Raw genomic sequence first — 12125 nt, forward strand, 5'->3', positions numbered from 1 at the left:
GAGCCTCTGCACAGGGCGAGAGGGCGATCAGGGACAGACTCGACTTTTTTACATACGCCCCTGCGTCGCCTTTCCGCAAGGAGGAGGGGGGAGAGAGCGCCATGTTGCCCTCGGTGGGTGCCGAACATGGTGTCTCCGGTGAGCTGCAGGCGGGTGATCCGAGCGGACGTCCGTGCCCCATTCGTTAGGGGTCGGCTAGAGGCCCAGAGGCGCGCCCAAAAGTACCTGCGGGTGATCTGCCGGACCCGGTCCCCTGGTGACGGGGTCCGAGGGCTCGATGCCTCCCTCCGATGGGATTCCGTTACAAGATCGTTCCCGCTGGTCTCGGAAATGTCCTAGGGTACCTCGGGAGCGCAGCCCGAGCCTTGGTTATGTATCGAACGTACCCATGGTCATCCCTTGCTCTGTGTCTGAGGCGGCTGTGAACCCTTCGGGGGCCAGCCTTCGAACCCCTGATCAGTAGTGGGCACGGAGCTCGAGTAGCCTGAGGCGGCCGTTGAACCCTTCCGAGGGGCCGGCCTTTGAACCTCTGACCAGTAGTGGGTGTGGAGCCCACGTGCTCTGAGGCGGCTGTTGAACCCTTCCGAGGGGCCAGCCTTCGAACCTCTGATCAGTAGGGAGGCTCGGAGCCTGGTTCCTTCACAGGGAAGGATCCCTTTCGGGGTATCCCCCTTTCTCGGTCCCTGTTGCAAGAGAGAGAAAGAGGGAAAAAGGAAAAGGATACGAAATCGAACGACGCGGCGTACCTTTTTTGACGCGGTCATTATGGCGAAGGCGAAGCGTTGCTCGCTCCTCCTGCCAGAGGCGCCGCCTGTCCCACCACGGAGTTAATGCGACGGGGCGAGTGGTTCGCGGGGCAGCCGTTGCGCGTGCGCGAGCCGTTCGAGGAACAGAACATGGGTGCGTTGTCTTCACGCCGTGAGAGAGGGTTCTCTCGCTGCCCCCGGATGGGACGTAAGCTTGGCTGACGACGTGACCGCTGCTCCTGCCCGCCTGCCACCGCCATTACTGCCGGCCCGTTTTCGGCCGCATTGACCGTCGCGCCAGGCTGGAGCCGCTGGGTCGTGCGCTGGGTCGCCTCGAGTCACGGTATTGGTCCCATAGTCGAGGAGGCGCGGTGGTGGCGCAGGTGGCGGTGCAGTTGCATGCACGAAGCATTTGGCGCGCCGGTTGCATGACGCGTGGGTCTGGGCCTCCATGTCGGGCGTGTTGGGAGTCGGAGAAGCGCGCCCACTTGGCGTGGTGCATGCCGCCTGCACGGCTGCCCGCCCTGTCGCCCGCTAGTCTGGGCAAAAGTGGAGAGCCGCTTGTAACCGCTGGGCGGTTGCACGCACCGCGCACGGCGGTTTGGCTTCTTCTGCTCTGGGCCGGCTTGCATGACGTCTGGGACCTAGCCCCCGCGCCGTAGGGGGAGGGCCTTGGAGCGTGTTGGAGAAGACTCAGTCCACGACGGCTGGGGACGCAAGTAGGGAGAGTCGCCTTTAAAAGGAGGGTGACCCTCTTGGAAGGCGACCATGTCTTCGCGCTCCCTTATGCATCGTGTCTTTCCATCTTCCAAGCCCCCGGATGGGGGATATCCGCCGTCTTTCCGCTTCGTCGTTGGAGGAACGCAACTCTGCGGGAGTTGGTACCTTTCAGCCGTCGTTCGGCTTCAAGGATTTTCATCATGTAGCCCGGTGGCACCCCTCCGCCGGCGGTCACCCAAGATGGTGACCTCCAGTTCGATGGCGGGGGAGAGCGAACCGGGCCGCGGCCTCTGCCCCTCCCTCAGCCTCAAGGATTTTCATCACCAGGGCTGGGGAGGGGAGTGTGCCGAGTTGGGGTCGGCCCCTGCGTGTGCGGTGGCCCGCTCCTTCCCTTAGTGATCGGGGGGAAGGGCGGGAGCCGTCCATGGTGCTGGCAGCTGCATCGTGCCCGGCTCTCTGAGCCGAGCGGCTTCGGAGCCGCTCCTGGTGCCGCCTCCCGCCACGGCAGCTGGAAGAGGTTCCGCCGCCGACGAGCTTGCCGGCGCCACCCGCGGACCGACCTCCAACTCTACGGCCTTCTGCCCGTCCTTGCCTCACGAGTTTGGGCATGGGCGGGGGCCTCCTAGCAGCAGCATCCGCCCTGAGGTCATCGCTGCTGCTGTTCGGCCCCCCGGAGCAGAAGTCTTCATCGTCGCCGTTGCTGGGGCGGGCGGCGGCGAGCCGTTCGTCGGTCTTCTGTTGCTCCGCAGGCCCCTCCCCCGTCGAGTGGGGCTGTTCGTACCTGCGGAGGTGGAACCGGAGTTCCGTTTGTAATGGCACTTCGAATGCTAGTGTTTTTGTTCACTGTGGCTGTCGAGGCCTGAACATGTATGTAAATTCGGCGCGGAGCCGTGTTTTTCCCCATTTTCGAGCACTAAGACTCGCCTGTTGGTTGTCTGAACCGCTTCACCATGCGTGAGTTGCCCCGGGTAAAGGTGACGAGTGAGGTATCCGTATCCCGGGGGCGTAGGAGTCCCTCGGCTCGGTCAGCCTTGTTGTCCGAGGCCTCCCTTGCTTAGTTAGAGGAAACCCTCGGCCGCTCTTCGATGAGCCGAGGCCAGGGGCAGCGGTGCCAGTGCGAACAGAAGCAGAGTTGGCTCGAAAAGAAGACCAGGTCAGTCGAAACCTGGCCGCGTCGTCCGTTAGCGGGACCGACGCCGGAATTGACCTGCCGAGGCCTCAGGCCGGGCTGATGTCCTTGGGGGACAGCTAGCCGAGGCCCTGGGGTGACCAGCCGAGCCGCCTGCTCGGGCCGGATTCTTGGAGAAGACCCTGGCGGTGATGGCCCGGGCTTGGTGATGACGTTGTCCTTCAGAGCGGAGACCCTTGGACCGCGTCGCCGTCTGAGGCTAGGTCGGACCTCGCCAGAGGTGTTGTCAGCGCCGAGGGTGCTGCTGCTCCCTTTAGCCGTCAAGATCCGAGCCTGCAGGATCGGATTATCTTGTAGCGTGTGTTTTCTGCGGCCGCCGAGGCCGAAGCACACCCTCGTCGTATTGTAAAGCCGCGTCTCCTTTCCTCTTGTTTCGAGTATCTGGACTTTTTTGTCGGTAACAGAACTGTTTCTGCGAGCGAGAGTTGCTTCTCACGGAAGGTGATGAGTGAGGTATCCGTATCCCGGAGGCGTAGGAATCCCTCGGCTCGGTCGGCCTTGCCTCTTACGCGCACTCTTACCCGTCCATGGGGTTCTGTCACCGACGCGGTCGAGAGAGCTCGAAGAATCGCTCCGGCAGAAGAGCTTCCGAACGTGAAGACTTGTTTGGTCCACGGAATCACTTATCCGAACGTGAGTTACTTATGGCAGAAGGTGATGAGTGAGGTATCCGTATCCCGGAGGCGTAGGAGTCCCTCGGCTCGGTCAGCCTTGGCTGCTTACGTGTACTCCGTCATTTTCAGGATCCACTTTCGAAGTAGTCGAAAAGCACGAAAGACATTCCGGCGAAAAAGATCTTTTTTCGAGGAAAATTTCGACGCAGAGGGGGTTCCCCCCTTTAGCCCCCGAGGGAGGGTCGGGCTTTGCCGAGGCAAGGCTGACCCTTCCTTGATGACTAAACTTTGCGTGAGAGCGAGGTATATGAACAACTTGAAAACATCTTAAGGGTAGAAGCGACGTAGCTGTTGGATGTTCCAAGCGTTGCTGTAGACCTCGCCTTGACTGTTGGCCAGCTTGTATGTTCCGGGTTTCAGAACTTTGGCGATGACGAACGACCCCTCCCAGGGGGGCGTGAACTTGTGTCGACCTCGGGCGTCTTGTCGCAGCCGAAGCACCAGGTCGCCCACCTGGAGGTCTCGGGACCGGACCCTCGGGCGTGGTAGCGTCGCATGGACTGCTGGTACCGCGCCGAGTGTAGTAAGGCCTTGTCCCGAGCCTCTTCCAGCTGGTCCAGCGAGTCTTCTCGGCTAGCTTGGTTGCTTTGGTCGTCATAGGCCCTCGTCCTCGGGGAACCGTATTCTAGGTCTGTGGGCAAGATGGCCTCGGCCCCATAGACTAGAAAGAACGGCGTGAAGCCCGTGGCTCGGCTCGGTGTCGTTCTCAGGCTCCAGACCACCGAGGGGAGTTCCTTCATCCATCGCTTGCCGAACTTGTTGAGGTCGTTGTAAATCCGAGGCTTGAGTCCTTGTAGAATCATGCCGTTGGCACACTCTACTTGCCCATTCGTCATGGGATGAGCCACGACGGCCCAGTCCACCCGGATGTGGTGATCCTCGCAGAAGTCCAGGAACTTTCTGCCAGTGAACTGGGTGCCGTTGTCGGTGATGATGGAGTTTGGGACCCCGAAACGATGGATGATGTTGGTGAAGAACGCCACCGCCTGCTCGGACCTGATGCTGTTCAGGGGTCGGACCTCGATCCACTTGGAAAATTTGTCGATGGCGACCAACAGGTGCGTGTAGCCCCCGGGTGCCTTCTGCAAGGGGCCGACGAGGTCCAGACCCCACACAGCAAAAGGCCATGTGATGGGTATCGTCTGCAGAGCCTGAGCGGGCAGGTGGGTCTGCCTTGCATAGAACTGACACCCTTCGCAGGCGTGGACAATTCTAGTGGCGTCGGCCACCGCCGTTGGCCAGTAGAAACCTTGTCGGAAAGCATTTCCGACAAGGGCTCGAGGTGCTGCGTGGTGGCCGCAAGCCCCCGAGTGTATTTCTCGGAGGAGTTCCTGACCTTCAGTGGTGGAGATGCATCGCTGGAGGATGCCTGAAGGGCTGCGGTGGTATAGCTCCTTCCCTTCTCCCAGCAAGACGAATGACTTAGCGTGCCGCGCCAACCGCCGAGCTTCGGCTCGGTCAAGGGGTAGCTCTCCTCGGTGGAGATATTGCAGGTACGGGGTCTGCCAGTTTTGATCAGGCGTGACCCCGCTTTGCTCCCCCTCGACGCGCAGCGTTTCACCCTCGGGGGCCGAGGGTACCTCAGGCCGAACCGAGGGTGCCTCGGGCCAAGGGTACCTCGGGCCGAACCGAGGGTGCCTCGGGCCGAGCCGAGGATGCCTCGGACTGTGCCGAGGATACCTCGGGCTGGGCCGAGGGCGCCTCAGGCTCGGGCGCGTCGTCGATCTTGACGGAGGGTTGATGCAGATCTCGGGAGAAGACGTCCGGGGGAACCGTTGTTCGCCCCGAGGCTATTTTAGCCAGCTGGTCCACAGTCTCGTTGTAGCGCCGAGCGATGTGGTTGAGCTCGAGCCCGTAGAACTTGTCTTCCAGGCGCCGAACCTCATCGCAGTAGGCCTCCATCTTCGGGTCGCGGCAGTGGGAGTTCTTCATGACTTGGTCGATGACGAGCTGCGAGTCACCGCGAGCATCGAGGCGTCGGACCCCTAGCTCGACGGCAATCCGCAACCCGTTGACCAGAGCCTCGTACTCAGCTACATTGTTGGACGCCGGGAAGTGGAGGCGTAGCACGTAGCGTAGGTGCTTCCCGAGGGGCGAGATGAAGAGTAGGCCTGCGCCGGCTCCTGTCTTCGTCAGCGACCCATCGAAGAACATGGTCCAGAGCTCCGGTTGGATCGGAGCTGTTGGTAGCTGGGTGTCGACCCATTCAGCCACGAAGTCCGCCAAGACCTGGGATTTGATGGCCTTCCGAGGGGCGAACGAGATTGTTTCGCCCATGATTTCCACCGCCCACTTTGCAATCCTACCCGAGGCCTCTCGGCAATGGATGATCTCCCCCAGGGGGAAGGATGACACCACAGTTACCGGATGAGACTCGAAGTAGTGTCGCAACTTCCGCCGTGTCAGGATCACCGCGTACAGCAGCTTCTGAACTTGTGGGTAGCGGATTTTGCTTTCGGACAGTACCTCGCTGACGAAGTAGACTGGCCTCTGAACGGGCAATGCATGCCCCTCTTCTTGCCTCTCGACCACAATCGCGGCGCTAACCACCTGAGTGGTCGCGGCGACGTAGACCAAGAGGGCTTCTCCGGCAGCTGGGGGCACTAGGCGCCTTCGTGAGGAACGCCTTCATGTTCCCGAGGGCTTCCTCGGCCTCAGGGGTCCAAGTGAAGCGCTCGGCCTTCCTTAAGAGGCGGTACAGGGGTAGACCTCTTTCGCCGAGGCGTGAGATGAAGCGGCTCAGAGCCGCGAGACATCCCATGACCCTCTGTACGCCTTTCAAGTCCTTGATGGGCCCCATGCTGGTGATGGCTGCGATCTTCTCCGGGTTGGCTTCGATGCCCCGCTTGGAGACGATGAACCCCAAGAGCATGCCTCGGGGCACCCCGAAGACACACTTTTCGGGATTGAGCTTGACACCTTTCGCCTTGAGACATCGGAATGTCACTTCAAGGTCGGAAAGGAGGTCGGAGGCTTTCCTCGTCTTGACTACGATGTCATCGACGTAGGCCTCGACCGTGCGGCCAATGTGCTCGCCGAACACATGGTTCATGCACCGCTGGTACGTCGCGCCCGCATTCCTCAAGCCGAACGGCATGGTGACATAGCAATACATGCCGAAGGGTGTGATGAAAGAAGTCGCGAGCTGGTCGGACTCTTTCATCCTGATTTGGTGATACCCTGAGTAGGCATCGAGGAAAGACAGGGTTTCGCACCCAGCAGTGGAGTCCACGATCTGATCGATGCGAGGCAGAGGGTAGGGAACCTTCGGACATGCTTTGTTCAGACCAGTGTAGTCTACACACATCCGCCATTTCCCCCCTTTCTTTCTCACAAGCACAGGGTTGGCAAGCCATTCGGGATGGAATACCTCTTTGATGAACCCTGCCGCCATTAGCTTGTGGATCTCCTCGCCTATGGCTCTGCGCTTCTCCTCGTCGAATCGGCGCAGAGGCTGCTTGACGGGTCGGGCTCTGGCTCGGATGTCCAGCGAGTGCTCGACGACATCCCTCGGTATGCCGGGCATGTCCGAGGGACTCCACGCAAAGACGTCGGCGTTCGCGCGGAGAAAGTCGACGAGCACTGCTTCCTATTTGGGATCGAGCCCGGAGCCGATCCGGACTTGCTTGGAGGCGTCGCTGCTGGGGTCGAGGGGGACGGACTTAACCGTCTCCGCTGGCTCGAAGTTGCCGGCATGACGCTTCACGTCTGGCACCTCCTTAGAGAGGCTCTCCAGGTCGGCGATGAGGGCCTCGGACTCGGCGAGGGCCTCGGCGTACTCCACGCACTCCACGTCGCATTCGAACGCGTGTTTGTACGTGGGGCCGACGGTGATGACCCCGTTGGGGCCCGACATCTTGAGCTTGAGGTAGGTGTAGTTGGGGACAACCATGAACTTCGCGTAGCAGGGCCTCCCCAATACCGCGTGGTAGGTTCCTCGGAACCCGACCACCTCGAACGTCAGGGTCTCCCTTCGGAAGTTGGAGGGTGTTCCGAAGCAGACGGGAAGATCGAGTTGTCCGAGGGGCTGGACGCGCTTCCCAGGGATGATCCCATGGAAAGGCGCAGCGCCCGCCCGGACCGAGGACAGATCGATATGCAGAAGCCCGAGGGTCTCGGCGTAGATGATGTTGAGGCTGCTGCCTCCGTCCATGAGGACCTTGGTGAGCCTGACGTCGCCGATGACGGGGTCGACAATGAGCGGGTATTTTCCCGGGCTCGGCACATGGTCGGGGTGGTCGGCTTGGTCGAAGGTGATGGGCTTGTCGGACCAGTCTAGGTAGACTGGCGCCGTCACCTTCACCGAACAGACCTCCCGGCGCTCTTGCTTGCGGTGCCGAGCCGAGGCGTTCGCCGCTTGCCCGCCGTAGATCATGAAGCAGTCGCGGACCTCGGGGAACTCTCCTGCCTGGTGATCTTCCTTCTTGTCGTCATCGCGGGCCCTGCCACCCTCCGCGGGTGGCCCGGCCCTGTGGAAGTGGCGCTGAAGCATGACGCACTCCTCAAGGGTGTGCTTGACGGGTGTAGGAAACGGGTGACGCCTAAGGGGGGGGTGAATTAGGACTTCTAAAACTTTTACTAAACTAGGCCACAATTAAATCCCTAGAGCAAAACCTATGCGAGTAATCAAAACTAGAATGTGCAAACTAGGTTTTGTCTAAGTGTTGCTATCTCTACCGCAAAAGGCTAAGTTTCAATCTACACTAAATAAGTATGACTACAAGATTGAAACTTAAATGCTTAATATAAATGCGGAATGTAAAGAGCTAAGTAGAGAAGCAAACTCTCGTGGATGACGCCGGTATTTTTACCGAGGTATCCGGAACCACGCAAGGTCCCGACTAATCCTCGTTGGTGCCCCTACGCAAAGGGAAGCCCACGCGAGGGCCAAGCACCACGGTCGAGTAACTCCGTAGAGAGCCGCGGGCCTTCTCCACGCGCAAGTGGTGCTCCGCTTCCGGCTCCTCTCGGATGCTCCCCGCCGTCTCCACTATCGAGCTTCCGGCCGAAACGCCGCGGGCCTCGTTCCCTCCGGTACACGGTGGCGGCCGTGACACAAACGCGGTTGTCACGGTCTCGCAAGACTCTCGCCCCACTCGGTACAATTACAACGACTCACGCAAGAGCCGAGGGGTTGTGTGGTTTTACAAAACTCACTCAACTAACTAGGGTTCACCTAGAGCAAGCGCTAAAGCGGTCTAACTAACCTAAGCACTTCGCAAAGCACCTACGCTAATCACCGAGTGATTCTATTAAGCACTTGGGTGTTTGAGCACTTGGAAATATGCACTATGTGTATTGGAATGTTGCTTGGGCTCTCACACTTGAGAATGGCCGGTTGGGGTGGTATTTATAGCCTCCACACCCCCAACTAGCCGTTGGACAGAAAGCAGCAGCTTTCTGTCGTCGGGTGCACCGGACAGTCCGGTGCACCACCGGACACTGAACAGTAGATGTCCGGTGCACGCCACGTCAGCCGACCGTTGGCGCCTGTAGCAGTCGACCGTTGGATCCGACCGTTGCCTTCTGCCCGTTGGCACACCAGACAGTCCGGTGCACACCGGACAGTCCGGTGCTACAGCCAGAGAGCGCCTGTCTGCGGCCTCTCTGCGCAGACTGTCCGGTGCCTCACCGGACAGTCCGGTGCACACCGGACACCAATGTCTGGTGCGCCACCAGGCGCTGGCTGACAGCCCTTATCTTGGATTTCTTCGCTGATTTCTTCGGGCTTCTTTGTTCTTGAGTATTGGACTCTTATGCATCTTTTTATGTCTTCTTTTGAGGTGTTGCATCCTCATTGCCTTGGTCCAATTCTCTTCGCATCCTATGAACTACAAACACAAACACTAGAAAACTTATTAGTTCACGGATTGTGTTGTTCATCAAACACCAAAACTCAATTAGCCAAAAGGCCCGGGGTCCATTTTCCTTACAATCTCCCCCTTTTTGGTGATTGATGACAACACAACCAAAGCAAGCAAATAATACAAGTATTTGAATGAACGTATGCAATCTACTTGCTAAGATGCATGATTGTCCCCTCAATGTGATATTATGGACTTAAGCCTCCCCCTAACTCCATAATTCACTTACTTCCTATTTTTGGACCAAATAACCAAAACCACTTAAAAAGCCATTTGTAGATATAAAATTTTAAATTTGTGGTGTTTGGTGTTTGATATAGTTTTCATTGCTTTGGCCCCTAAACTTCTCCCCCTTTGGCATCAACCACCGAAAAGGAAGACATTAAAAGCATGTAGGAAGTAAATAAAAGCTTGCCCTCAACAAGAATTGTATCAAATGATATCACTAGAAGGATATTAAATTAAGCCATGAAAGATACCACTTGTAGACCATGAAAGATACCACGTGTAGGAGTTCCTCAAAAGATTACTCCCCCTAAATGAGTATTCTCCTTTAGAAAGAGTTTTTCTCCCCCTTTAGAGATGAAGAAATACTCCCCTTGATAGAGAACCTCTACTTAGGAAAAAGCATGTGAAAATTAGAGGTGCAAGACATGATTTGAAAAGACTAACTTCCCTTATGCATAGGTAACAGAATATGAGTTAACCACTTATGCATTTTTAGCAACAAGGAGGTATATGATATGAAATATAGTCTAATCAAATTTAGGAGAAGACATGTAAATGATACTGAATGTAGTCTCAAAAGATACCAATTGAAGATCAATGGCGAGCTTGAGAGACATGAGAGTTCTTGGAGATTTTGCAGTGGAAGATTGTTGTCTTTCTCCGGGGACCTCATTTTCCTTACAATGAGACTATCACATGAAATAGACTTGAAAAGGTGTTAGTCTCAAAGTGTTAGATTATAGAGTAACCTCCCCCTAAAGGTGTGCATACAAGTTTTGAATACTTGTAGGAGACATGCACTTTTATTTGATATCAAGAGGGGCAAATTATCCATAATCCAAACTTTGGCACATATAAGTTAAATGATACAACTTGTAAAAATCAAAATTTTCAATTGATGCATCATTTACTATGGAGTGATATAAAAGCTATGTGCCGTGCTTTAACTAAACATTTTAAGCCATGTAGGTTTGCTTAAGTATATGAATTTAAAAACTAGCAATCCTACCATATGATTTACCTAGTATGCATGATTTTGAACAAAAGTACATAACAATTGTAATACTAGGCAAGAAAGGTAAACTAGATAAAAGATAAATAGATACGCATATCTAAAAACGAAAAATACAATAAAACTAGTTACCTTAGTCATGGGTGGGAAATTTGGGTCCAAAATTTACACTAACCCACTTGGCAATAAACTTGATCCAATATGATGTATCCCATGATATACATCCCAATTTTGCCAAGTCTCCAAATTTCCCGAAGACCTTCGGTCCACTCACTTCCCTTTCGGGATCCAAACCTTCTTGGTGCTTTTCATGGTTGAAATTATCTCCTTTGGCACCCAGATGCGTTTGGCCCCCTTTCCTTTGTTGGCTTGCTTGTTGGCCTTGATTGCTATCACCTTTCCATTCTTTTTCTTCTTGATCAAATATGGTGTAGCATCCTTTTTGTTCACCTTTTTGATGTAGGTGTTGGAGATTTTGCTTGATGGCTTTTGCTTGAGCTTTTGCCTTTGTTTATCCCTGGTCATCGCCTTGCATTGGAAAGACTTGTGGCCTTCCTTGTGGCACAGCCTACAAATCACAGTTTCTCCCTCTACAGGCTTGTTCACTCCCGTAGTGGTGTTATCCTGTGGAGGTCGGATTTGTTTGGCTTTGCCTTTCTTGTCATACAAAGCCTTGCCAAGACGAGCCACTTCTTGCTTTAATTGTTCATTTTCCTTTGCAACCTCATCCGAACATGTCTCTACAACAATATTCTCAACAACAACTTGGTTGCAGGGTTTAGAATCATCAATTAAATCAAAGCAGGAAGTAGAAGCATCTTTCTTAATTATCTCAGGTATTTCAACCAAAGATGCTGCTGGGGTGCTACCAATGTTTTCTAGCTTAGTAGTTAGCTCATTATTGTGTATGCTAAGAATTTCCATTTTCTCTAGCAAATTTTCAATAGCTTCTTGGGAGCTAGCTAACTTAGCCTTAAGTTTTTCATTCTTTTTAATAAGGCTGTCATCGGTAGCAGTGGATGGAGCACTAGACTCTAATAGCTCAATTTTAATTGATAGCTCACTATTTAGGTTTGCAAAAGTTTCAAATTTTTCTAGCAAACCTTTGTAATCATTTTGAGAGCTAACCAACTTATTTTTCAAAGTTTTAAGTTGAGCTTTTTGCTTAGTGCAAACATCCTGGAAAAAATTAACGGCTTCCGCAAGCTCTTCTAGAGAGGCCTTTCCCTCACCTTCATCATCACTACTACTTTCATCACTAGAGGATGGAATGCTTTTGTTACCTCTTGCCATAAGGCATTTGTGTGATGATCGTGATGATCGTGACGAGGACCGGTGGCTGCGCGTCCTTGGAGGTTCATCTTCACTTGAAGAGTCATCCCAAGTTCTAACACTTGTGAGCGCCTTGCCTTTGCTCCTCTCCTTTTTGGGTTTGGCCATATTTGGACAGTTGTCCCTGAAGTGGCCCTTCTCCCCACATGCGAAGCATCCTCTCTTCCTTTGCTTTTTCCTGTCAATGTTAAAGAGAAGATCCTCGACCTGCAGGGGCACACCCATTAGATTAATCTTGCGGATCATCCTCATTACCTTTCCGACGCGTCGGATTGTTTCTTCGTCCTCAGAGGATGATGTGCATGGTTGATTATCTTCATCATCATCACTTTCTTCTTCTTCTTCCTCTTCTTCGCTTGA

This window comes from Zea mays, chromosome 3, assembly GCF_902167145.1.
Source record: "Zea mays cultivar B73 chromosome 3, Zm-B73-REFERENCE-NAM-5.0, whole genome shotgun sequence".
NCBI classification, from domain to species: Eukaryota; Viridiplantae; Streptophyta; class Magnoliopsida; order Poales; family Poaceae; genus Zea; species Zea mays.